Source organism: Dendropsophus ebraccatus, chromosome 8, assembly GCF_027789765.1.
Source record: "Dendropsophus ebraccatus isolate aDenEbr1 chromosome 8, aDenEbr1.pat, whole genome shotgun sequence".
NCBI classification, from domain to species: domain Eukaryota; kingdom Metazoa; phylum Chordata; class Amphibia; order Anura; family Hylidae; genus Dendropsophus; species Dendropsophus ebraccatus.
Genome location: NC_091461.1, coordinates 106,405,172 through 106,431,446, shown reverse-complemented (window position 1 = coordinate 106,431,446; position 26,275 = coordinate 106,405,172). Strand labels below are relative to the sequence as shown.

General features: G+C 40.1%; 1 long non-coding RNA gene across 1 annotated transcript; it reads left to right on the top strand.

Annotated features, from left to right (window-relative positions):
* The first annotated feature begins 10,772 nt into the window (after window positions 1-10,772).
* On the top strand, window positions 10,773-25,668 carry LOC138798804 (uncharacterized). Its single transcript, XR_011364170.1, has 4 exons — window positions 10,773-10,850; window positions 11,552-11,751; window positions 23,674-23,747; window positions 25,000-25,668. It is a non-coding gene; the product is annotated as an uncharacterized lncRNA (long non-coding RNA).
* The last annotated feature ends 607 nt before the right edge of the window (window positions 25,669-26,275 follow it).

The window sequence follows — 26,275 nt, the reverse complement described above, 5'->3', positions numbered from 1 at the left end:
CGACAGTCATCGGAGGGTGAGACGCAGCCCCGTCTGACTCATTGGGTCAGCGTTCTTTATTTCCTCTCCGCTTTGTTAAATGAAAAGCATATGTGGCCACTAAATCTTCACTTCTCCTTATTAAGCCGGGACATGTTCCTTATTAAGGTTGAGAGTTAGGAGGGTGGGAATCAATAAGATGATTTGTTTTCTTAATCAACATTCTGTCCCTAACCGAGCAAGAACAACTGTGATTGGAAGATTACTCAGCGCCCCTCTTCCTTGGGAACTTTCATTCCTCCTAAGACGGCAGTATATAAAGCCAAATTCCAATTCAAGACTAAAAAATACTTTAGCCACTGATTCCTTGGGTGATACCTGCTCTTCCTTTTTTTCATTGTTGGCTGTTTTTTTTTTCTTTAATCTAGGACACGCTACTGACTAAAGCTGAGCAACTAATGGAAACTACTTCTCCCCATGCTTTACACTGAAGGTCATTTCTATAGACTAGCTGCTGTACATTAAGTCAATACAGCAATTGCAATCTAAAGGCCCTATTACATGAAACAATTATGGGCCGATATCGGCCGTTACGGTCGATAATTGTCTTGTGTAATAGAAGGCAACGATCAGCCGACATGAATGATGTCAACTACAGCAACAATCTGTTGCCAATGCTCCGTGGAATAGGAGCACTGATATCTGCTATGAGCTGCCCGGACGATCTAGCGATCACCCGGGCACCCCCCCTGCAGCTCCCCGTGGCCCCCCCTGTACTCACCTGCTCGCTGCCGCCATGTGTAATAGCGATGACAGCGAGCGGGGAACGAGGAGCAAACAAGTGGTGACAGTGTTCATTTGCTCCTCAATATCACCCTGTGTAATAGGGGCTTAAATAACTACCTGCTGCAACCAAGGGTGAAGGTGAAGCTGAAAATATACTAACCCCCCCCCTCCCCCCAAAAAAGAAAAAAACTCTCCCTACATCCCAATATATGGCAATCTGACCAAAAACAATGTCCAGTCTACAACCAGGATGCTGGACTAAAGAAAGACAGTATAATTTTGGCATCAGACTACACAGGGATTGTTTGTAGTCTGGTACCATGGAGATTACACAGCAGCTGTAGCTACAAAATGATAGGAAATTTCTAATGTAGACTATTTGGAAAGGTGCATATTCCTTCATTTCAGATGCTAAGACAATGTTCCCAAACCAGTGACTCTCTAGTTGTTGCAAAACTACAACTCTCATCATGCCATGAGAGTTTTTAATTGACATGACTTGATGAGAGTTGTAGAGTTGTAGAGTTTCAGAACAGCTGGAGAGTCACAGGCCATAGAATATTACATTATCCCAATACAAATTTTTCATTGCAAAAGTAGTCATAGGGACATAGGGGGCCATTTATCAAGGGATTTGCACCTATTTTTAGGTGAATAATTTGATTTTGTGCCCATTTTCAGTCAAATTTCTATTCTTGAACCAGTATTTAACGAGTTATTTTTTAGATGCAACTTTTTTTTTATTCGTCTGTTTTGAGTATTCACCCCAAAATTTGCGTAATCTTGCTTTTTGCCAAATTTATTATTTGCGATTTTTTTTTTTTAAAGTCGCACAAACTGGAGAAGGCCTACATCTGGTCAGTACCAGGTGAATGTGTTTGTGCACTTTTTTTGCGAATATTCAGAGAAATTTATCAAACATGGTGTAAAATGAAATTGGCTCAGTTGCCCCTAGCAACCAATCAGATTCCATATTTCATTTTCCAAAGAGTCTGTAAGGAATGAAAGGTGGAATCTGATTGGTTGCTAGGGGCAACTGAGCCAGTTTCACTTTACACCATGTTTGATAAATCTCCCCCTATTCTGTGATTATTCTGCAAATATTCTATTCACAAATTTATGAAAAGTTTGTTGAATTGGCTATTTGGCTGGGTAAAAAAACCCAGAAGAATACTCCGTAGAAAAATTGCACGTTTTAGACTGAATAGTAAATGTCCTCCTATGTGTTTTCTGACTCAACAGCTGATCTAACAGCGTCAGCACTTTGAAAGGTGCATTGCAGCTGATAGATTCCCTTTAAGACTTTGTATTCTTCCCATGAGATGAAGAGATGTTCTCAGTTTCAGGCAATCCCTTGTTGTTAAAGCAGATCACAGAATGTAAATGTGATCAGCTGCAGCCTGTGGCAAAATGTGTAAATGTGTTCACTATACCTACAGCACCCCCACAGGCCAAACAGAGTATTACACAGTTCTCAATTCAATTCAAATATTCACTGATCTTTAGGTTGGGTACATGATGGGATAAGTTTAAAAATAATCAATTCTTTTGTGCAGACCAGACCTTTCCGGAGTTATTGGCTAACCCTATACTACGCAAATTGGCAGGTAAAATCCACAGCGAATCAGCCATGTCTGAATACAGCCTTATCTATGAGCAAATAAAATCTCTTCCATCTACTGTATTCCTAGGCTTAGTTTTGCAGTGCAAGGCTATGGTCACATGTAGTATGAGACTGGCCGTTCCGATGATCTTTAGAGCTGCTGAGTTCTGATGCGGCCGGAGCTGCTCGCTCCATTGTGTCTGCGGCTGCTATTCACTGAATAGTGGCCGCAGAAAACTGACATGTCAGTTTACTATGTGTATACACTCCGGCCCGGGATTCCCCCAGCCTGCAGCACTACGCAAGTACCGCAGCCGTTGTAACAACGGCCGTGATTTCTGCGGAATTTATGTAGTGTGAACATACCCCGAATCTGTATAAAAAAAACTGCAGCATCATACTACTTGATTGACATAACGGCGATCACTAATCCAGAATTAATATCCGTTTATCTCGGGACATTACACCCTTTATTAACGCAGGCTCTTTTCTCTGCAATTTACACCTACCACGCGCAAACCGTGATTGTGTTTCCCTGAAGAACGTCAGATATAATGAGCAATAAACAAAATATAAACAGGATTTTTTTGTCTTTCGGCGCACACACACGGGCCGGGGCTGCGCGGATCTGTGGGGAGCAGCGTTTGAGGAAAGTTGTTTAGTGTTAAAACATGTTGTTATGTGTAGAATGGATAAGGTCCAAGAAAAGGCTAGCCCTGGGTACAGAGACACGTCTCCTACTTAGACAACAGAATTTTTGATTTCTATAACTGCAGCATATGCTTTCAGAAAGATGATACCTCTGATGCCCCACAAGATATAGTTGTACAGCACATGTAAAATGAGGAGATGTATATAAGGGACGCAGGGATAACAGCTGCAGGTGCCTGAGGGACCCAAAGAAGCCAATATTATGCATGGGTCATGGCATTGCATTGGGGCATAGTGGTTTTAAAGGGAAATCATCAGCAGTTTAGACAAATCCCTTAGAGGGTATGGAATGCTGAGGATGAAGGTATGTCTTTTACCCTTATCCTCGGCACCATTTCCATGGAGTAAAGTAACCCTGTGTCCAGTAAGGCCAGCCCTCAGTGCTCCAAATGGCCTTAGCGGACACAGGATTACACTACTGTGGTGACCACCCCCGGTGTGGAGATGGTATGGCCTCTCACTTGCCAGATGGTTAAGCGTGACACAAGTCCTGTGGTGGTTGGCTGAGATATAGCCTTGCCCGGTGGTATTGTGTCTTCTGTCCTGCCGGGTTGTTGCGGGGTTCCTTGGGTATTTATCACGGTGGTCCGGAGTGGAGTAGTGACCCACCTATCTATTGGTACTGCCACCCACAGAAATGGGAGATGAACCATGGAGTGTGTGTGTGCTGTGTTGGTGCTTGGTGAGAAATCACAGAGTCTCTTTGGCACAAATATAATCTTGTTTACTCTGAAGATACTTGAGGTAGGCAGTAGATAATACAACTTTGCCTTGATACAATACTTAAAGGACAAGTGCCATGAAAAACTTTTTCCCAGTAATTGAAGCACATTACAAAGTTATATAACTCTGTAATATGCTTCAATCACCTATCTGCCCCCCTTCCCTGTCTTTTCCCCCCTCCACCTCCCACCAGGAAGTGTCCTAACTCAAACAGACAGCTCCTTCTTGTGAGGATGAGTCATCAGCAGGAGGGCTGCTCTAGGTCCTGTTACACCAGCCTCCCCCTCCCCAGTCCAAGTGATGGCTTGCAGTTGTTCAGCCAATGGGAGCTGAGCAAGCTGAGTCACCTGACAAGGCAGGGGAGGGGGGAGGCTAGTGTAACAGGAGAAGGAGCTGAGAGAAGAGCTTGGTGACGGTGAGGACAGGGGGGGGGGGGTGGAGGGGGGAAAAGACAGGAAAGGGAGGCAAATAGGTGATTGAAGCACATTACAGAGTTATATAACTTTTTAATGTGCTTCAATTACTGGGAAAAAGTTTTTCATGGCACTTTTCCTTTAACACTTGATAAGATACTTAATACTTTAGGAGAGTAGAGAGTGATACAGTTGTGTTGACTGAGTTGCGTGATGAGAAGTAGAAGAGAGGAGGATGTCGAGAGAGTCCCAACCCAAGTAGTACTGTGCTCTGCCGGAACTTGGGAGGTAGAAATAGAAGAATACTTGAGAAGAGAGAGATAATACTTGAGCCTGTGTTTTGACTCTTTGGTCTTTGCACCACATATTGCCCACCAGTGTTGAGTGACCCATCCTAGAGGGTGACACAAGCCCCAGACCTTCTTACCTGGGATGAGTGGAATGCTGAGGGTTCCCTGCTGACACCCGAGCTGCGAGATAGCTTTCATAGGCTTCTAGCAACTTTGCTCTGTCCGGATCAGTTCCTTTACTTTCTATGGATACTGTCCTGCACTGTGTCCCTACTGGTGCACAGCGTGGGTTGAGATGATCCCTGACCTGTCCTCTCTAGTGGAAGCTTAACACTGCATAGTGTTAAGTGGAATTACTGGAGAAGAAACTGTGTCTAGACACATGTGCTGTCCGTCTAGACCACAACTTAGACTGGGGACCTGGCAGGGGCCAGGGCCCAACTGGACCGCTGTAGAGAGCTCTCTCGCTTGTGTCCTTCCTCTAGACAAAAGACCCTACACTTCCTCTACCCATGTGACTTCCTTCCTACAGCGCCTGTAAGTTGTGCTGTGAGTGGGTGAGGAGTGCGTATGTGAGAAGTAAAGAGAGATGATAGGTGAGAGGAAGAAAGAACTCTCATTGGCATGCAGATCCATGTGATACACAAACAAAAAATAACCCTTCGAGTACTACAGCCGTGCAATAACCGAGTATACATACTTACAATAACAACATCTTGTGGCGAAACTTTGGTACTACTACATCACCACTTAAAAATACAGGCATTTATGAAGGGTGTAACCAATAGCAACACCCATGGTGGGACCCCACACTACAAACAGGAGTACAGGAGTACAGGAGCGGAGCAGAGGATGACGGTAAGAGATATACCTTAATTCTAAGCGCCCCTTGCACAGTAGGGAGCCATCAGCTGGTTAGTTTTAGTTAACTTGCTGATAGTTCCCCTTTAATATAAGTTTCAGTTCCACAGCATTGTTATAATACCTCATTGACATCACATTTTCTGGCTCATGTTCTTCCCCAATTCTCTGAACTAGGAATGGGGACCCTGCAGCCATACAGCTGTTGCAAAACTACAAATCCCATCATGCCTGGACAGCAAGGATTGGCTTTGGCTATCCAGACATGATGAGGAAGGATTGTAGTTTTGTAACAACTGGAGGGACAAAAGTTTCCTATCCTTGCTTTAGGCCAGGAGGCACAGGGAGCCCCAAATTCTTTCTGTACCCTTTCTATTGTCAAAAAAAGAATCTTTGCAGAAAAGGGCTACTGGCACTATATTACTGCCTTGGCATCTATACTGCCCAAAGTGTGATCTCAAACCATGATGCAGGCCCAGGCAGTGAGTGTTATTTTTAATGACATAATGACAAATCAAGTGGTGTCAGAAAGTTAATAGATTTGTACTTTGCTTACACTTAAAATTCTCAAGTCTTCCAGCACTTATCAGCAGCTGTATGCCCTGCAGGAAGTAGTGTATTCTGTCCCGTTCGAGACAGTGTTCTCTGCTGCCACCTCTGTCCATGACACAAACTGTTCAGGGCAGGAGAGGTTTTTCTATGGAGATTCGCTCCTTCTCTGGACAGTTCCTGACATGGACAGAGGTGGCAGCAGAGAGCACTGTGTCAGACTGAAAAGAATACACTACTTCCTGCAGGACATACAGCAGCTGATAAGTACAGGAAGACTTAAGATTTTTTAAAAAGAAGTCATTTACAAATCTGTAGAACTTTCTGACGCCAATTAATTTAGAAGAAAAGAAATTTCACCGGAGTACCCATATAAAATGAGTAAACTGAAAATTTTCTCTGATTTTGTACTTACTGGATGTGAAAAATGTGCTTAAAAGACAGAAAGCTGGTGAGAAGCAACATCAAGATGAATGAAAGCAGTCATCACAACTATCTGTTTGGGAGCCAGAAGGGACAGTACAGAATGAAAAACCAAGGTCTGCTATCATGTCTATAAGAGGTGTCACTCCTGTCCATAGTTGTGTCTAGTATTGCATTTAATTAAATAAGGATGAGTTGCATTACCAGACACAACCATGGCCAGGGGTGGTACAGTTTACAGATTCTGTTTTTGCAATCATGGACGACCTGCTCTTTTCATCATTTATGGGTCATAAAAGTCATTGATATCTAGAAGGAAGGAGTTAAATTCTTGGGATATTTTCGGTTCTTGGCTCCGGGTACAGTGGATCAGGTTACACTCTGGTTCTTCCACTTGCTAAAACGGGATCATTTCATTATTAACATGGGAGCAGGAATGTCTCCGCCGCTGCAGGATAAAGGTGCATCTGTTCAGTTCACAAGTTAATACTTATCTTGGCGACGAACACATCCCCTGTAGTATAATAACCCATAATTGCATTTTTTTTTTATATTTCTCTAATTAATTTTTGAATTAATTTTTTTTTTTTTACAGAGGAAACTATTTTTCCACAAATAATTCAATCAGTTGTGGTCCAATAACGTTCCGCAACACAAATGTACTGAATAATAAGCCTAAAGGGGTAGTCCCATCTCACAATGTTATATGATATATCACCAGGATATCCTGTACATTATGATTAGTGGGAGCTGGCATCCCAAAAAATTAGGGACTGGGACCCATTCAATTTTTTCCCTGCACATCAAAACTTAAATCCGTCAATGAATAATAATGCATTCATGATTAACAATGATCTGTGATCACAGAGGATCCTGTCATCAAGTCTTCATTCTCCCTGCAGTGCCTCCGCAGGTGAAATAAGGAATTACACAGGTCTGATTAAAGTCAATGGACTGCCCATGTAATGCATGTTAGTTTTTTTTTTCTTCTCTTCACATCCAAATGTTTAAACCAGCATTATGATAAAACTTTTCACAGCTGAAGGTTTGCTACAATTGTATCTAATGGCAATTCTCAATAAGCTAAACTTAAAGTGAATGTACCAGCGGTACATCGTTTTTCTGTTTTTACCATTATTAGACTGGAGCTGGCTCAGGGATGCTGGTGCTGCGGTCCTTTTTTTGAACTGCGGCCTGGTTCCCGCGCACAGTGCCGGTCTTTTGCCGAGCACCGGCCCTGGCTGAAGAACTGGAGGCGGGCCAGCCCGCCTCCAGTGGGAGGAACCCCCTCCCGTCAATGATGTGGCTCCATTGATTCTAATGGAGTCTCCCCCTGGAGGTAAAAACAGAAAATCAATGTACCGCTGGTACGTTCACTTTAAGCCAGCTGCACAAATCTATTTCCTGTCCTGGTACAATGTATCTGTGCAGATGAACGGTATCAGTCTTGCCTGTTTAGCTCACCAGGGACTGGATACAGCTGTCATAAACTCTCAGCTGTGAAAATTTATAGGGTAGGTCCACATGCAGTAAAACTTACATATGGATTTTGCAGAGGATATGCTGTAGATTTTATCCCTGTTGCACTGCAAATGCTGAAATCTCACTTCTGTAATAATAGATGAATACTATACAAGGAGGTAAGAGAATTGATTTTAGATTTTCATGAATTTGAAAGTTAAAGGTTACCAGGTTTGTGACCTAAAGAAGAGTTAGGAATAAGGTTAGGATAATGGACCATAGCCCTACTAACTCAAATCCTCATATGATTCTCAATCCCAACCCTCACTCCACTAACCCTAACCCTACGACCCTAACCAAACAAACCCCAATCATACTATGCCCAATCCTAACCCCACTAACAACAACCCTCACTCCACTAACACTACTAACCATAACCAAACAAACCCCAATCATACTATGCCCAATCCTAACCCTACTAACAACAACCCTCACTCCACTAACCCTACTAACCCTAACCAAACAAACCCCAATCATACTATGTCCAATCCTAACCCTACTATCCTCAAACCTCACCCTACTAAACCTAATCCTTCTAATCCTTAAAGGGGAACTATCAGCAGGTTAGACTGATCTAGTTCCCCACTTGATAGTTCCCCTTTACCTAATAATCCTTAAAGTGTCATTGTTGTTAAAATTTTTATTGCAGAAATCAATAGTCCAGGCGATTTTAAGAAACTGTGTAATTGGGTTTATTAGCCGAAAAATGAATTTTTATCATGAAAAAGCAGTTTGAAGCTCTCCCCCCTGTCTTCATGGTTTTCCTATGGAGAGAGAAAGTAAAGGCAGCAAAAACAGGACAACAAAGAGTTAATTTACATTCACATTGCGGGCTCTCTCCTGTGACAGTCAGCCCCCACCTCTCTGACCACTAATTAGGGCTTTGAATAGCTCCCCTGCTGTGTTATCCTTTGTTCTGGCCTCTCTGCTGCCCACTAATCTCACTCCTTCCCCCTCCCCCCTCCCCTCTTCATAGACCAGACAGATCCGACTGATGAAAAAACAGTCGAGATTTCCTGATTCTGAGCAGTGGACGGCAGAAAGCAGAGGAGGGGGGGGGGGGGGAGCTGGGAAAAGGCTTTTTACATGCAGATAATGGCAGATTTGGCTAATAAACCCAATTAGAAAGTTTCTTAAAATCGCCTGGACTATTGATTTCTGCAAAAAAAATTTTTAACGACAGTGACACTTTAAGGGTTAAGCTACCCTTATGATCGAGTTTGGATACAGTTGGATACAACCCTAGGAGACCCTAGTGCTGTGTTCCCTAATGTGCGGGTCTTCAACTCTTATGCAACAGCTAGAGAGCGATCAGACAAAAAATGTGCACTCATCCATCAGCTAATCAAATCTCTTGTCCGACCACTTAAATTTTTATTAATTTTTATAAATTTTTTAGGGCACATTCAATTTGACTCTTTACCAAACTCCATAAAATCTGCTCATCTCTACTAAGATAATAATGAATCCATGCCACCTTGTGCCAATGGTTACATCGGTTCAGCGCCATCTACAGGAAAATGACCTGTAATCCCACAGACACGAGGGGCCTACAAAAAAGCCGACCCTTTACTCTAATCCAGGGCCACCCCTTTAATTATTATATTCCTATTATATTCCTGTGAAATGTTTCCCGTCTTTCTGAAGCTTTCAGCTCTTTTAAAAAAAAAAAAAAAAAAAAAAAAAAGCACTTTCCATAAATGTTTGATGCCAGTCCTCAGCGGTGCCCAGGTCTCGAATCTTCAGCTGTGAGGGTGTTTATATTTGAGGAAATCTCCTGAACATTTGCTGTGGTGCTCAGACAGCTGCTTCTCTGTAGCTGAGGGAATACTAAGAGCATGAATATTCAGGTGTGGGCACGGCAATGAGCAGCCGCCGCACAACAAACGCCTCGACTGCGGTTCAAGGCTTATTAAATCCAATCGGGGGCGCTGATAATAAATTCCCCACTATGACACGTCGCGGCGACTGTAGTCTAAACGTATCGGGCCGCCTTTCATAACAGAGGGAAAATGTGATACCACAATGAAACACCTGGCAGGTTTGGCACCCGGAGGAGACTTGGCAGCGGCGTTTTTCATATGTTAACGCAGTGAAATTATAGCGTCGTTTATTGTGATTGTTGTCAAAGTTAGTAAAACTGCTTACAATCTGGAAGCCGGCGCCGGGGCTCCATTATGGGAAAACCTGCAAAATCCCTTATGGATACAAGGGGCTGGAAAATTGAAAAGGGACGCAGGCCAGAAAAAGGAACAATAAAAAAAACACAACAACACGTAGGTATAATGGATGACATGGATTACCATGGCGGCCCGCTTAACCCCTTCCCTGCTGGAGAGAAACCCTATCTGCAAGGCGTGGAACTTTTCCAATACTTGTTCCCTATTGAGTTGGAACCACATGTAAATATTCCCGTATGTTTTTTTACCTATAATTTTTCCCTGTTGTGCCGTTTGTGCCATGGATGACAGCGGTGGGAGAAGCCGTCAGAGCTAAAGGCTATGGATGGAAAAATGGAGGCAAATAGCGTTTTTTAAACATTTTTAAAGTTAAATATGTAGAAAAGCATTATCAAGCTATTTTCTAATAAGATTTTCTCTGTTGCCCCTAGCAACCAATCACATCCTGGCTTTTATTTCTCATATTGCTTTGGTAAAATGAAAGCTGAGCTGTGATTGGTTTAAAGAACTTCTTCCTAAGTATAGGCTTAGCTAGGCTTGGGGGAGATTTATCAGGCCGTCTTATAGTAATCTAATAAATCCCGCTGTTGCCAATAGCAACCAATAGCAGCTCAGCTTTCATTTTACCAGAGTCATGTGAGAACTGAAAGCTGAGTTATGATAGGTTGCTATGAGCAACAGAGAGACTCTTACTATAGGACTGTGCCATAAAGTAACGCACCTTTAACAGCACATTTCACAGCACAAGTGTAGCCATAGACCCTCATAGACCTGATGGAGGTCAAAAAGTGTAATTCTAACCTCTATTCAGGTGTTTTATATTGGATTTTTGTTTATTTGATGGATGGAATGGCATAGATCTTAGTATTATTTTATAGACAGGATTAAGTAAAAAACATATACAGTATAAGTTTGTAACTTGGGCATTTATAAAGGATGGATGCCATGCTATATAATGCAGGTATATGTTAGGCGCACTTAAAAAAAAAAAGTAAAAAAAATATATAAATCACTTAAATTAAAAAAATATAAAAGCACAAACATATATATTGCAAATAAAAGAAGTAAATATGTGAGAGGTAATATATATATAAATATATATATATATATATATATATATATATATATATATATATATATTAATAGGGGTGAGAAAATATATATCAAAATTAATTATATATACAATTTATATGTTTTTCTATTTATTTATATATATATTTTTTTAAATATTAAAATGGGAAGGTAGCTATTTATATTAAATGTATATGTTTATATTATCTATTTTATATGTATTTTTTGTTAACTTTTATTCTTTAAAAATCTATGTTTTATTTACATATATAATGGCAAATATTTAATGATTTATTTATAAAATTTTTTTTTAAATCTTATTCCTATATTCTTTAAAAAATACTTATATATAATAGTTATTTCATTATGTCTGTTTTCCATGTATGAACAGGACAGCTTAGAGAGTCGGTGACAGAACGTTGTACAAATTGGCTTTTGCAGGATCCAAATGGCGGGTTCCCTCCAGATGTTTCCAGCCATAAGAATCAGCATATTGCGCTCGGCCTCGGAGGCCTGGTGGATAAGGACTTGTAGCAATAATACAGATAATTAATCTTTGGCCTATCCGCAAAATCTAATCAGGTTAGACGGGACCCAAATGGCGATTATTCCATTTATTGCACCTGGAGCGGCCGTATCTGGTGAGGGAATCTCATATTTACTGTTAATCCCTTAGTGATACAATATTGTGACTGAGGATTAATTCTGCTGTAGGCAAACATCTATATTATTACATGTAATGTAAGAGATGGAACCGCCGCACTCCTCTTGCCTCCATACCTCTTTACTGGTATATAGGATACTTAGGAGGATGCTAAAATTGTCATTTTAAGGGCAATACCCAACACATTTCACATTTGTGATACAGCAAACACTCCTAGAGTATACAGTGATGGTATTATATACACTAAAGTTTGCTAAGTATTTTTTTTTTGCGTGTATATCCCACCAAACTTTAGGAAACAGCAGTTTTCTGCCATGCTTAGTGCTGCCCCCTGTTGGGTAATGCACTCACTAAATTGCCTAGTGGTATGGGGGAAGCAAAGTGACAACGGCACTGAGCATGTTTCTACTTTACAGATAACGGTTGTCACTTTAAAAATCTGTTTCGCACAATAACGGTCGAATTTGAACGATAATCGTACGTGTAAACGCAGCAAACGATCAAACGACAAGCGAGAAATCGTTCATTTTGATCTTTCAACAAGTTCTCAAATCGTCGTTGATCGTTCACAAAAAATTCGCAGATCACAGTCGTTCACCGATTTAACCAATGTGTGAGATAGGCTTTAAGCGATCGCGAAACAATCGCAAAAGAATTTCCGTACGATATATCGTACTGTCTAAACGCTGATTGTTATGAAAAAATAATCGTTACTCCGACATCTTTAATCGTACGATCGGGCGAATTATCGTTCCGTGTAAACGTAGCATTAGATACATTGATTCAGCAGAGAGGATCTGCACCTCGGCAAGCAGTATTACTAACTCTAGAAAGACTGAGATACACTAGATTGGCAGATAGTATCACATATAACAGGCACAGATACGTGGGCCCTGCAGACAGTATCATAGGAGAAGCTAAAACACATTGGTCCAGTAGACAGTATTACACATGATAGTCTCATAGGCACAAATACATGGGCTCTGCAGATGGTATCACACATTATTAGCTTAGATACACTGGCTCTGCAGACAGGATCACTTATTATAGGCTTAGATACACCAACATGGGCGATATCATAATTCAGACTAGGGCTAGAGACATTGGTTCAGCAGACAGTATCCCATATGATGGGCTTAGATACAGCAGATGAGAAGATATTTTTGCACATATTAGGCCTAGATAAACCAGCTCTGCAGATAGTATTTCACAGAAGGGATTACACATGATAAGTTTAGATACTGCAGTTTCACAGAGAGTATCTCACCTTATAAACCTAGATGCATGGCAGATAGAAATCAAACATAATGGGCTTTTAGTTATAGAAGCTCAACAGAAAGTATCAAACGTTATAAGCTTAGACACAAAGCTCTGTACAATGGGGCTTTGGATTACGAGCATAATTTTTTCCGGTACCGTGCTTGTTATCCAAATCACTCTTAAACCAAAGAAAATTTTCTTATAAGAAATCAATGAAATGCCAACAATTGGTTCCACATCCTAAAAATAATGATTTTTTATTCTGAATAACATGTAAAACAAATGAAATGAACATTTCAAAAGAGCTGAATATGTTATTTTATAAGCTACTGTACAGTATAGCAATAGTGCTATATAGCTGAGCCTGAGTGCAGGCACATTATAGCAGCTGCAGTGTGTGTAGCTGAGTGTGAGTGCAGGCATATTATAGCAGCAGTGTGTATAGCTGAGTGTGAGTGCGGGCACATTATAGCAGCAGTGTGTATAGCTGAGTGTAAGTGCAGGCACATTATAGCAGCAGTGTGTATAGCTGAGTGTGAGTGCGGGCACAATATAGCAGCAGTGTGTATAGCTGAGTGTAAGTGCAGGCACATTATAGCAGCAGTGTGTATAGCTGAGTGTGAGTGCGGGCACATTACAGCAGTAATGGAGAGGACGGGAAACACAAGAGCTGACAGATACTGCAGGGAGCATGAAGGAATGCTCTTAAACCAAAGCAATGCTCTAAAACCGAGTTATAATTTTGAAAAACTGTGAGCTCTTCTTGCAAAACGCTCTCAATCCAAGTTACTCTTAAACCAAGGTATCACTGTATTTCTAAGTCTATCATAGATATAGAATATACAGCACAGGAGGTCAGTATCACACAAATCTTAGATACTGTTAATACAAGGTTCAGCAAATAGTAATACACATAGTTGAATTATATACATCTCAGAAAACAGTATCTAACATAGTAGGATTAGATACAAAGCTCTGCACACAGTATGATTCTTAATAGGCTACGTTACAGAAGCTAAGCAGAAAGTATTACATAGATTAATCTTAGATACACCAGTTCATACTAGGTTTAAATACACCATCATGTATCACACATGATAGACAAAGATACACCACTGGGTTCAGTACCCCATATGATAGTTTTAGATACTGTAAGTACAAGGTTCAGCAAATAATCAAATGCATGGTAGGATTAGATACGACAGAGGACAGCATCTCAAATATTAATATTAGATACATAGTTTAGCACACAGTATCACAGATGGCACATTAAAGAGTATCACACATGATAGGCTTAGATATGCCAGCTGATTGACACCTTGTCAATATGTGGGTATAACATAATGACTGAAGGGGGTTAAACAGTGTAATCCTTGGCATTAGTGATTTAAGGAAGTGATTTAAGGTCAAGGTTTTTTTTTTTTAAATCTTTTTTGTGTCATGAGATAAAATTACAGCCGCAGAGTGAAGGTATGTTCTTGTTCTATTATGTCCATGTGTTCAGCACAGAATCACATATCAACACATCTGCTTAATCTGATCTGAAAAAACACGTAAAAATAAAAAAAGACTAAAGCTCCCGATTCCTCGTCCATCCCCAGTTGCAGAAATCACTTCCTGTCTGATTCAATGCAGCCTGTTGTACCCCGGCTTAGTCTGACTTCAGGTACAACAATGGGAACAATGTTTTGTCCTCCAATGCCACTTGTACCTTATCATTAACTGAATACAGAAAACTGATACTAGTTTCTGTTTTAGAGTTTCACTCACTTTTTTTCTTCTCGACTTTCTCGCTGACAGAAGTTTAGTCATTTGTTTTTTATTTGAACCAATAAAATGTGTTCCTCTCTGTAGCCGATAACTTTTTCCAATTATACAAAATCCAGCAATTGTTATTAGAACAAACTAAAGTTAAAACAAATATGCCTGTATAATCTGATCACAGATTACATAATAATGCTGCTATGTTATGCTAGTGCTACTATACAAACTACAATGTTGCCCCTATGTACAAGAATATAACTACTATAATACTGCCTCTTATATACGAGAATATAACTACTATAATACTGCCCCTATATACAAGAATATAACTACTATAATTCGAGGAGAGAAACACGTAGTAGCACTCACCCTTTTCTTCAGCTAAGCGGCTTTATTACATTCACAAGTTGCGGGGAGGGGAAGGATTCAGGTGTGTACGCGTCCTGGGACGGCCGTTTCGGGGATACGCCCCCTTTGTCACCTGGTCGACAAAGGGGGCGTATCCCCGAAACGGCCGTCCCAGGACACGCACGCACCTGAATCCTTCACCTCCCCGCAACTTGTGAATGTAATAAAGCCGCTTAGCTGAAGAAAAGGGTGAGTGCTACTACGTGTTTCTCTCCTCGAACTTTGGTATACCTTGCCTCTGTAGTTTGCACCCCCACCCAGCAGCCACATTCACATTTATTGTCCGGCTCAAGACCGATCCACAGATCCAATCCACATAGTGCACATTTGGAGCGGTGCAGGTCTCTAAATCTCACCACCCACAATAATAACTACTATAATACTGCTCCTATATACAAGAATATAACTACTATAATACTGCTCCTATATACAAGAATATAACTACTATAATACTGCTCCTATATACAGGAATATAACTACTATAATACTGCTCCTATATACAAGAATATAACTACTATAATACTGCTCCTATATACAAGAATATAACTACTATAATACTGCACCCTATATACAATAATATAACTACTATAATACTGCCCCTATATACAAGAATATAACTACTATAATACGGCCCCCTATATACAAGAATATAACTACTATAATACTACTCCCTATATACAAGAATATAACTACTATAATACTGCCTCCTATATACAAGAATATAACTACTATAATACTGCCTCCTATATACAAGAATATAACTACTATAATACGGTCTCCTATATACAAGAATATAACTACTGTAGTACGGCCCCGTATATACAAGAATATAACTACTATAATACTGCTCCTATATACAAGAATATAACTACTATAATACTGCTCCTATATACAAGAATATAACTACTATAATACTGCTCCTATATACAAGAATATAACTACTATAATACTGCTCCTATATACAAGAATATAACTACTATAATACTGCTCCTATATACAAGAATATAACTACTATAATACTGCTCCTATACAAGAATATAACTACTATAATACGGACCCCTATATACAAAAATATAACTACTATAATACTACTCCCTATATACAAGAATATAACTACTATAATACTGCCCCCTATATACAAGAATATAACTACTATAATACTGCTCCTATATACAAGAATATAACTACTATAATACTGCCCCTATGTACAAGAATATAACTACTATAATACGGCCTCCTATATACAAGAATATAACTACTATAATACTGCTCCTATGTACAAGAATATAACTACTATAATACTGCCCCCTATTTACAAGAATATAACTACTATAATACTGCTCCTATATACAGGAATATAACTACTATAATACTGCCTCCTATATACAAGAATATAACTACTATAATACTGCCCCTATATATTGTACAAGAATATAACTACTATAATGCTGCTCCCTATATACAAGAATATAACTACTATAATATTGCTCCTATATACAAGAATATAACTACTATAATACTGCCCCCTATGTACAAGAATATAACTACTATAATACTGCTCCTATATACAATAATATAACTACTATAATACTGCCCCCTATGTACAAGAATATAACTACTATAATACTGCTCCTATATACAAGAATATAACTACTATAATACTGCTCCTATGTACAAGAATATAACTACTATAATACTGCCTCCTATATACAAGAATATAACTACTATAATACTGCTCCTATGTATAAGAATATAATTACAATATGGGAAAGTTCTTTTTTGGCAGAATGTCCATACACATATGCAGTGATATAATTTTGTGGTTTTTCGTAACTTAAAGTTTCCTCTTTTTAACATTTGTACCTTATGAAATTTTCTCTTTTGTGGAAAGGTACAATTAGATTCTACATTCTAGTTATTATATATGTTATCTACTCCTCAGTATAAGTTATATTTTTGGTTACCGTGTTTCATACTTGCTCTTCGGCATCTGCGCCTTCTGATTTCTTTGCTCAATTATTTCATCCAAGTCACCTGCGAGCACTTTGGTGAAGTACCATCAGTCCTAATGACAAAATGAGGCTGCTCACTCCTTGAACACACAGCTGAGATCTGCAAGCACTCTCACCCGCCAAAGTAAACACTTTCCCAGCTCTTTGGATCGCTCTTAGAGAACCTTTAACTCATCGGCATGCTGAACTACGAGGACCAGCACTGCCTTCATGTAAACAGAATTAAAGGGGAACTTAAAGGAGAAGTCTGGCGATTTTTTTTTTAAGTATTGTATTGCCCCCAAAAAGTTATACAAATCACCAATATACACCTATTACGGGAAATGCTTATAAAGTGCTTTTTTTCCCTGCACTTATTACTGCATTAAGGCTTCACTTTCTGAATAACATGGTGATGTCACTTCCTGGATAAAATGGTGATGTCACGACCCGACTCCCAGAGCTGTGCGGGCTGTGGCTGCTGGAGAGGATGATGACAGGGGGACACTGAGGGACACAGGGCGCTGGAGGGACACTGAGCATTCCCCTGCCATCATCCTCTCCAGCAGCCACAGCCCACACAGCTCTGGGAAACGGGTCGTGACATCACCATTTTATCCAGGAAGTGACATCACCATGTAAACCAGGAAGTGACATCACCATGTTATCCAGGAAGTGACATCACCATGTTATCCAGGAAGTGACATCACCACGTTATCCAGGAAGTGACATCCCCATGTTATCCAGGAAGTGACATTACCATGTTATCCAGGAAGTGAAGCCTTGATGCAGTAGTAAGTGCAGGGAAAAAAGCACTTTATAAGAATTTCCTGTAATAAGTGTATATTGGGGATTTGTATAACTTTTGGGGGGCAATACAAAACGTTAATAAAAAAATTTGCCGGATTTCTCCTTTAAGTGAACACATGAAATCATTCCCTCCATTGTCTACATTAATCTCTTTTTCACTTTAGAAGAGAACAGTTACCGTTTCTCCACATCTTCATGAAGAAAATCTGTTCACAATGTCCCATGATGCCTTGCTAAGACATCACATCAGATCAGATCTATATCAGGACCAAATCATAGGTATAGCTATATAGCTCACTGAAGGTTAGGAGCTGAGGGCTGGAGAGACACATATACAGGTGTAAGGCACAGGAGAGGCTGGAGGCTGTCACCTGAGCAGCAGCATGCAGCATGTCACAGGCATTGTTCAAACTGCAGCTCAGTGCAGTGAAAATCAGAGATACGTGGTTGCTAATGTGTCACTGTCATTTGGAAAACTTCGTGGAGACATTTCAAAAGTTTTGATTGGTTCAGACCTGTACCAGTCGGGAGAAGATGCTGTGTAAAAAGGGAGTCGGGCTCCATAGACTTACATTATAAGCTTGACACTTTTTTATGACACAGAGCGAGGAGAGGACGCACTGCAGTGTGGTGCTGTCCCTGCTTGTTCTCCTGATCGGTACAGGTCTGAACACTCAGACCCGGACCGATCAAAACTTTTGACAAGTCTCTAGGTCATTTCAAGAGTTTTCCCTAAGGACAGTGACACTTAGTATCACTGTCGTATTTTTTGTTTGCAGAAATCAATAGTACAGGCGATTTTAAGAAACTTTATAATTGGGTTTATTAGGCAAATATGCCATTATCTGCATTCAAAAAGACTTTCCCCGGGTCCCTCACCTCCTCCCGCCTCTCTCTGAAAAACTGCTCATTATCAGGAAATCGTGACTCGTTTACATCAGTCGGGCCCTGTGTAACCTATGGAGAGGGGAGGAGGAAGGAGGGAGATTAGTCGGCAGCAGAGAGCAGAGAAGAAAGGATTACACAGCAGGAACAGTGTGAAAGCTGTATTCAGAGGTCAGTGCTGACTTCAGAGGAGATAGCTTGGTGATGTAGCTGTAAATTAATTCTTTGTTGTCCTGTTTTGGTGCCTCATCTCCCTCAACCCCTCCCATCTCCGTAAGAGAACCATAAGGACAGGGGGGAGAGCTTCAAACGGCTTTTTCATTATAAAAATGCATTTTCCGACTAATAAACCCAATTACAAAGTTTCTTAAAATCGCCTGTACTATTGATTTGTGCAAAAAAATTTAAACGACAGTGACACTTTAATAGCTTCAGATCATCTATGGCAAAACTCCAATTCCCATCATGCCGGGGCAGCCAGAGATCTCCAGTCTTGATGGGCATTGTAGTTTTGCAATAGATGGAGGGCTGCGAGTTTGACACACTGATCTATAGGAAACAGCAGATTGTATCGGGCTAAACAGATTTGTGTCCCCTTTTATTGGATATCCTTGAGCCCCTTGTTCTGTAGCAACAGAACCTAATGGAACAGACCCATCAGCTCAAAGTATAATACTACTTCAAAAGTGTTTTCTCACTAATAACACTTATTTCTTATCCTCTTGTTATGGAAAGGGGGTCTGGTTACTGGCAAATCTCATGTTCTCTAAAACAGGGATCCCAACTCTCCTATCAAAATGGAGTCGTTTAATTCATTGGCCATTCCATTCTAACTGTTCCCGGGGGATCTTAGCAGAAGGACTTTCCCCATTATCAAATACTTACACCCTGTCCTGTGGATAGGAGATAAGTGTTAATGGTGCGACAACCTTTTTAACTTCGTAGGATTTTTACAATACTCAGGGGAGGGTCTAAAGCATGTCCCGCCCCTGAGAACTGATCTTTTAGCCGATTTGCGGAAATTCCTGTTTAAGTAAATTTTCTTAATAATCTAGTAGATGCTACATGACAAACATGTACTGTAGATCTCAACGATAACATTTTTTGATGAACAGAGGATTCCCTGTGCCACACAAATGCCCCACACAGAGGTGTCCAGGAAGCTGAGATTTGGGTCCAGTTTGTAGGGGCTATAGGAGCTGTTTGTTGAGCCCTCACACTGTACAGCTGCCTGGGACACACAGTATACCCAGCCGTGTAATTATGACACTGTAAAGGGGGTATTTGCAGTCACACCTGAATTTTTATGGTCTTCTTCCCTTCCTGCACTGCTCACAGTATAGGGACATTGACAGTACTGAGATAATGCAGGCTTTGATTGTGTTTAATAAAGCTTATCCTCAAGTGATCCTTATAAGAAGAGTGAAGAATCAGCAATTTCCAATCACTTCAGCAGCCACAAGTGATGGAAACGCTTCCACTCCAGCATCCTCAAGTGGCTTCTGCTCAACAAATTTGCCTTTGGATCTGCAGAATAGGAGACATTTATGGGGTCGATGCATGTCTCTTGCTAAGAAAGTTACCATTTCACTTGGCATCTTAGCGGATTGTTCGGAGTCATCTTAATGGCTTTCCAGATTTATAATAGAACATATGGACATTGAACACTACGTCAGCTTTAGGGTCACCTCTCTGTTCAAGAACAAATTACTTTACTTAGAATATGCAACAATATCAGATGCAAACAGGGAAGACATTGATCCATAGTGTGAAATATAATGGGGCTTGTCTGGTATATAAAACCCAATTTTCAAATATCCTATGAAGTAGTTCTAAGGTCAGGACCATCATGTAATAGCTCAAACGAGCCTCTCTTGCTGTGGAGGACTTGGTTTGTCTATAGAGTATTACACAGACATCACTTTAGAGTCCAATAAGAGATGTGTAATTCTTCATTTTGCCAGAGGTGTCGCTGTAGAGAATTCAAACACCTGCTGCATCATAGATTACAGCCAATCTCTGGAGATCAAAGCAGCAGAATACTCTGTGACCTTTTTTTTTTTTTTTGGAGAATCCTTCAAACAGAAAAAGTCAGATCTTTAGAAAATTTTGTATTGTTAGTTGCTGTCTTAAAGGAGTACTGTGGACTTTTTTTTGCTTACAAATGGTAGCAGAAAGTAAAAAATCTTAAGCCTCCCAGTACTTATCAGCTGCTGTGTGTCCTGCAGAAAGTGGTGAATTCTGTCCACTGTGACACAGTGCTGCCACCTCTGTCCATGTCAGGAACTGTCCAAAGCAGGAGAAGTTTTTTTTATGGGGATTTCCTACTGCTCTGGACAGTTCCTGTCATGGACAGAGGTGGCAGCAGAGAGCACTGCGTCAATCTGGAAAGAATACACCACTTCATGCAGGACATACAGCAGCTGATATTTACTGAAAGACTTGAGATTTTTTAATAGAAGTAAATTACAAACCTATATAACTTTTTGCACCAGTTAATTTGAAACATTTTGCGTTCCCCTTTAAATTTAATTATAATTTTTTTTTAATGTACGATTCATTAAGCATTTTCTCAACATTAGTAAATTTTCCCCCAATTCATTAGAATGGCAATGCCCATCCATGAGCTGTGAAAAAGTCAAAACATTAAAAAGAGAGATTCCCATTGGGAGCGTCAAGGCAGGAGCACTATAGAATGATTAGAAGTGAATGATCTTCTATATGACAACACACAACAGGGTGTTCTCATGTTCGCAGTTAGTTGACATTGACATCGATCATATATAAAAGGCGTCATTGCTGGTTTTGCCCGGGGCTGAATAACTTATCTGCTGCCTGCGGTGTCCATCAGCCGAGCCTCGAATAACACACCAAACGCCACGCTGGGTCTTCACTGCTACACAAATAGATCTGCACATGACAATTGCGGCCACATTGTGACATTATAAATGTCCCATCAGCATTGTCGACGCCTTTTATCCGTCAATAAAAAAAAATAATAATCATTTTAGATCCCTTCCCTTATTCAGAATAAAATCAAGCCTTTTGATACGCTGTAATTACGAGGCAATCATCGTCAATACCCTCTAACAAATAATTGGCAGCCTCCATTCATCAGATGACGGAGAGAGCACCGACTTAATTTACGGAGTCAACTGCGGCGGGCGATCGTTTCCTGGAGAACGGAAAATATAGATACAGAATAATTGCAATGTATGGTTGATTTCTACGTCTTCATTTGTTGGATTTCGAGGGGGGGGGTCAATAACCTCGATAAGTTTCATTGTAATAGAATTCTTAGAGCCACATGCATGGGTCCAGCACCCCACCTACCGGGCTGGAGATAGTAAGCCTCCATCTATAGAACATGTTGGCAGTGTTGGACTGGAGTATCTGGGGAAAACCAAAGGAAATGATCCTGGGCATCCACCAATGAAGAACCAGTGAGAAATGACATGTCAGTCATTGTTATTGCAGGTTGTAAAGCTGGGGGCCCACCGGAGGATTCTCCAGTACTCCGGTGGGCCAGTCCGACATTAGGCTGCTCAGCATTGCCTTATTTAATGACTATTCACCATTATAGCTCACTATGTGCCCCAAATTCTCAATCTTCTTGTTGCCTGGACCCACTACTGTGTTAACAACCATGCAAAAAGAGGGAGGTGTGGAGTATATTATGTGATGAATTCTTTAGATTGCACAGTGCCCCCATAGCAGTGCCACATTGACGCCAGTGCAAGCCACAATGCCCTAGAGTTAGGGTCCTCTTACATGGAGAGATTATTAACGATTAACGACTAATGATAAACGATAGCAAACAAGATCTAAATCAACGATCAACAACATACGAACGATTTTTCGATCGATGCCTGCAATTACAGAGCGATTATCGTTTAAATTTGAACAACATAACGATTTTTTGCATGATAATTGTCCCATGTAATAGGGCCCTTAGCCACAATGTCCCTAGTCAAAACAACATATCCCTGTCCATGCTTCTGACTTTCTTGCCGTAAGATGGAAGTAATACATATGTTTTTTTTTGTGCTGATTCCCAAAGGAGGTTTTTTTCCTAAGCCACCATAGTGCCAAGATAATGCTGCTACAATAGTGCTCATTTATACCCCTGTGGCCAAATAATGCACAGTATTCAAATAATACAGCCCTATGGTTCACACTACCATATACTGCTAAATAAAGCCTCTGCATGATGGAAAAATCACTTTAGGGTAAATTATCTACCTTGGGCTGATGATATTGCGCAAGATGAAAAGGCCTTATAGTAATGTTACTGTGCTAGCACATACGACTTGTACCCCAAGACTGGCATTGAAATTATGTCCGATCTATATGGCGGTATTATTTGAGCGCTATATGGTGGAATCATTGGATTCTATATAGCAGAATTATCATAGCACTATAGGTTGGTATTAGGTAGGAGGCATATAGCATCATTATATTGCCCTTATATCCTGTGGGCTGTATATAGCAGTATTATCTTGGCACTATATGGTGGTATTCTGTGGGCTAAAATTAAAACAGGTAAAAAAAATACCAGACAGGGGTGAAGGGTGCTTTTCTATTAACCCTATATGTGGCCATAAAGACATTTTCCCTCCGGTAAGCCTAAATCTCCCAGGGTGCATTGCATTCAAACCCCCTTAGTGTGCGGTATGGACTGGTTATACTGAATACAGGTTATAATAGTATTTGCTTCCTTCCGTCTGACAAACGTTCACATCATGTTACTGCTCATAGTTCTGCTTGGTAATGTGTTACAGGCACCGAGAAGATTGCTGCATATCCTGTATAACAAACTGCGGACTGGTGGAGGAGTCTGGACTGCCGCCAATAGGTAATGATTTTTTTTCTTATGATGAAATGCGACAAGAACTAAACTGCCCTCGATGTTCTCAGGTCAACAAAATGTAAAATATCCTCTAATCTGAGTACAAGTATTGTAGAGATTTCTGTTATAAATCTATATCCTTTACATGAAAGAGAAACTGGAGAAGAGAACGAAGAAGAAATTATGTATAAGAATGCAAGACATGCCTTCTAGTCCTGTCCACAGGGGGTAGTATTATAGTAGTTTTAGTCTTGTATATAGGAGCAGTATTATAGTAGTTATATTCTTGTATACAGGAGCAGTATTATAGTAGTTATATTCTTGTACATAGGAGCTATATTATAGTAGTTATATTCTTGTATATAGGGAGCAGTATTATAGTGGTTATATTTGTGTATATAGGAGCAGTATTATAGTAGTTATAGTCTTGTATATAGGAGCAGTATTATAGTAGTTATATTCTTGTATATAGGAGCAGTATTATAGTAGTTATATTCTTGTATATAGGAGCAGTATTATAGTAGTTATATTCTTGTATATAGGAGCAGTATTATAGTAGTTATATTCTTGTACATAGGAGCAGTATTATAGTAGTTATATTCTTGTATACAGGAGCAGTATTATAGTAGTTATATTCTTGTACATAGGAGCTATATTATAGTAGTTATATTCTTGTATATAGGGAGCAGTATTATAGTGGTTATATTTGTGTATATAGGAGCAGTATTATAGTAGTTATAGTCTTGTATATAGGAGCAGTATTATAGTAGTTATATTCTTGTATATAGGAGCAGTATTATAGTAGTTATATTCTTGTATATAGGAGCAGTATTATAGTAGTTATATTCTTGTATATAGGAGCAGTATTATAGTAGTTATATTCTTGTACATAGGAGCAGTATTATAGTACAATATAGTATATTCTTGAACATATTGAACAGTATTATATTAGTTCTTCGTACTTCTTGTGTATAGAAGTATTAAAGTAGTTATAAATGTACAACAAGCTATCCTTATTAGATAATGCTTTCTCTAAATAGTCTATAGTGCAGCTTCTTTATAAATAATGTCTTTCTATTAGAATATACTAGTTCTGGCTTATTACTGCTATACAATGTCCTGAAAACGCTTCTTCGTTCCTTCTGCAATGTAGGGTGAAGGTGACTAAATGAATGTGCACACATGCAGTATGTGTAATAAGACTGATGTGTGTTCTGGCCTATAAGGTATTGACCTCTTTCAATTATATTGATTGCAGTACGATTCATTCATTCTGCTAACATGGCAAGAAAGAAAAATTGCCCAGATCAGTTGTTAATGTGACCGGAAATCCCTTTAATCTGGATGCTGTAAGCAAGAAATCCACAAGATGAAGGAACAAATACGTCTTTGCCTGCGCAGTGTTGTCATATCAGCTTAGAATCCAGTTCTGACCACACAGGCAGATAGATTCAAAACAGATTTCATTCCCTATGTGAACTGGAAAGGTACGGAATAAATCTCGGAAACCACCAACGTGCTGTGTTTCCTACACGTTATCTCAAATCAGCACTGAACTGCACAAATGCCAAGAGCTATACACGTATGGGAACTTTGCATAAGATCTTAAATTGCTTCTGTCACTTTAAGGACTCTCTTGGTTGCCTTGAGAATTCAAGGGGTTGTCTTCTCTTGTCTGGACTCTCTTTTAGGGAATATGTAAAAGAACTGTGGTGTGAAATACATCCTAACATCCAACCTCGCTGAGGTTGGCACTGTCCCTTTTCCACATTGGTGGTGCATAGGGGACCTTTCCATATAAAATATATTCAAGCAATGGAGTAAAAGACCAACCGAAGGGTAATGGCTTTCCTCTTAGTTTTCTAAGTGTTTATTCCTTATAACCTGTGGCTCTGTCTTCCCTTGTCTCCTGGTGGAGATATTCAGTAGACAAATTATTTTAATTCCAGCAATGTAGTGTCAAAGAGGCGGGTCCTAGCCTAGAGTATCCGTGCCCTAGGCTTGCAGCGCCTCTCTCAGAGCCTTTCTTCTTTGTAGGAAAGCCCATGGGCTGGACCTTCATCTTTGGCAGGCCAAGGGCACAGTTCCTCTAGGCCTCGCTCTTTGACATAAGAATAAAAGTTTTTACCCGAATACCAGCACTAGGAGACAAGGGAAGCCCAGGACCAGGCATAGATTGAGAAGAACTTCCAAACTGTATCGGAGGTTTGGGGGTGGTGTCAGGCGATACAGATTCGCTTTAACCACTTATCCTTATAACCTGCATTTCTCTAATTGTTTCACAACTGCAATTTGGCTGAAGGTTGTCAGGCAATGATGGTAATTGTAGTTTTGCAACAGCTTAAGAGCCACAAGTTGTGGAACGCTGCCCTATGTCTTCAGACAGGGCATATGATGGCCTAAGATAGGGACGAGGAGCCTTCATCCCTCCAGCTGCTGCAAAACTACAATTCCCATCATGCCTGGGCAGCCAAAGCCAAAGTCATCGAATGGTGACCCATTTTGTCATTTCCAGTGCCCCCTTTGCTTGTTCC